This window comes from Uloborus diversus, chromosome 3, assembly GCF_026930045.1.
Source record: "Uloborus diversus isolate 005 chromosome 3, Udiv.v.3.1, whole genome shotgun sequence".
In the NCBI taxonomy this organism is placed as follows: domain Eukaryota; kingdom Metazoa; phylum Arthropoda; class Arachnida; order Araneae; family Uloboridae; genus Uloborus; species Uloborus diversus.
In genome coordinates, this window is record NC_072733.1 from 82,283,052 (window position 1) to 82,285,821 (window position 2,770).

Consider the following 2,770-nt stretch of genomic DNA (forward strand, 5'->3'; position numbering starts at 1 on the left):
ACTTTATTCCCCATAATAAATTATGTAGACGAAAAATTCTCACATAGAATTATGAAAATATTTGCGCACTTGTTAACCCATTATTTTTTCTGGAGGAAAGAAGATGCTTGGTTTCGCTATAGGTAACTTTTTTTAATGTGTCCAAAAAATATATTTAAACAAGCTAATATCGCGTGTAACTAAATTTCGGTCAACTGTGTTGCTCTATCAATTTGCAATTAAATCAGACCCGATAGCGTTCCTTCTGGAGGCGTAGCACTTCCGAGAAAGTCTTCTTCCGGAATAAATTACTTTTAAATTTAAAAAAAAAAAAACGCCTTCAAAAAATACCCAGGAACTAAAAAGCAAAAAATAACTGATTACACTTACATTCTGTTTCCTACCCAAACATAGAAATGAAATTTATTTTACAATTCCAGTACAAAAATCAACTAAACTAAACACCGAATTATACAAAAAAAAAAACACTGATTTAAATTACTATACGATGAATTATTTTAAATGCCTAACTAATTGTATACGATCTCTTAATTTTTAATAACCTTTTGAAGTCGGGGCCTCCTATAAACAACTACATAACGTAACTGAGTAGGTTTAGTTTTAAAGACTAATTTCGCGTATGGTTAAATTAGTGTTTAATTCAGGATTCGGTAGGTTGTCAGTTACGTTATGTAGTTATGTTTAGTTCCTGGGTATTTTTTGAAGGCGGTTTTTTTTTAATGTAATTTATTTCAAATATAAACCTAGAAGTGGCCACTACTGGTGTGTTTACCTAATATACTTTCAATAAAAATCCGAACTAAATACATAATAATGAATTTTTTGCATTTCTGAAAAAGTTGTTTTGAATATTTACATGATTTAGTGTAAACTTCACAGAGAAAATTTGATAAGTATTCCTTCAGAGGTTTCAAGAATTCCCTATAACTGAATTAACGTTTGTTCCAGATGTTAATATTTTCGAACAACGCTTATTACAGATTTCGAATGAATTTTTTGAAAAAAAAAAGCGCCTTCAAAAAATACCCAGGAACTAAACATAACTACATAAACTGACAACCCACCGAATCCTGAATTAAACACTAATTTAACCATACGCGAAATTAGTCTTTAAAACTAAACCTACTCAGTTACGTTATGTAGTTGTTTATAGGAGGCCCCGACTTCAAAAGGTTATTAAAAATTAGGAGATCGTATACAATTAGTTAGGCATTCAAAATAACTCATCGTATAGTAATTTAAATCAGTGTTTTTTTTTTGTATAATTCGGTGTTTAGTTTAGTTGATTTTTGTACTGGAATTGTAAAATAAATTTCATTTCTATGTTTGGGTAGGAAACAGAATGTAAGTGTAGTCAGTTATTTTTTGCTTTTTAGTTCCTGGGTATTTTTTGAAGGCGTTTTTTTTTTATTTAAAAGTAATTTATTTTTTGCTTTTTAGTTATGTAAATAACACGGCGAGCGTCTCGGAGACTTCCGACGACTGTGATGAAAGGCTTTTTCAAATGCGTAACTAATGTACGAAAAAAATTGTCTTCATCATTTGTTCAACTTTATCAAAGTTTGCTTTCCGAAAGTAAATGCACGGGTCACTAAAAAAAAAAAAAAAAAAAAAAACGAAATCGCTTTAAGTTTAAATTTGTAACTCGTGATAAAAGTCGCATGTTTCTTCACATGGTCCCACTATAGATGAAGATTAAAAATTCCTCAAGAATGAATTTTATGTTTGCTTCAGAGAACCCTTAATTCAAAATTTAATCACTACTCTTAATAATATATATTTTTAGTACTTTCTTAAACTATAGGTAAAGAAAGTATAAACCTTTGTTTTATGGTCTTTGCTTGTCAATGGGTTTTATATTTAATCGTTTGTGAGGGAAATTGCATGAAATTTATTGTTTTACCCTTAACTTTTCCCTATAGAACAAAAGAATATAAATTAAATCGTGGGGGAGTGTTGTTCTGTATTCAATTCCCCCTCAGTTGAACACTAAATATATTAAAAAATTGGAATATTAAATAAAAACCTTTATATTTTAGTGCCTAAATAAAGTTATTTATTAGTAAATAAAATATTAAGGTAATTGATTCAACTATTAAAGTAGCAAAATATATTTAATTTACTGCTTTGCTACGCAGTAATAAATGCATTAATAACACCTATAATAAAAAATTACCATGCGGCGCAGCGTTGAGAAAATGAATCATCCATGTGCCGCGAGAATTAAATATCGTTCAAGAGAAAGCCAAAAGCTTAGGTGTGAAAATACACCGATCTCAGCAACACCACGTGACCATGACGTATGAAATTTAAAGTTTCTTGGATTTCTCCGAGACCCCTTATCAGATCCAGACCAAATTACAATGGGACCATCTGGGAAGTATACCCTACCAAACAAAAACAAAAAAAAATCAAATCGGTCCAGTAGTGTTGGAATAATTCGAAAACACACATAAAAAGCCGCAATGCGAAATCATAACCTCATTTTTTTAAGTCGGTTAAAAAAGAGGCAGCGTCCAAGTGTACTTCAACTGGTGTAAAAGCTTAAAACGTGAGATTATTATTATTATTGGTTCTCAAAATAGGGGCTTTCTGTGAAAATTTTGCTTGAAACTGAATTAAAGTGAAAAAGCAAGTTTAAAGAAAAAAAAATGCTGTCAGGCGTGCACCCAAATGATACTAATGAATATTGTGAAAATGTTCATGATTATAATGATGGGAAAATAAATTAGGCCAAAAGAGCCGAAATTGTAAAAGTCAAATCAAATCG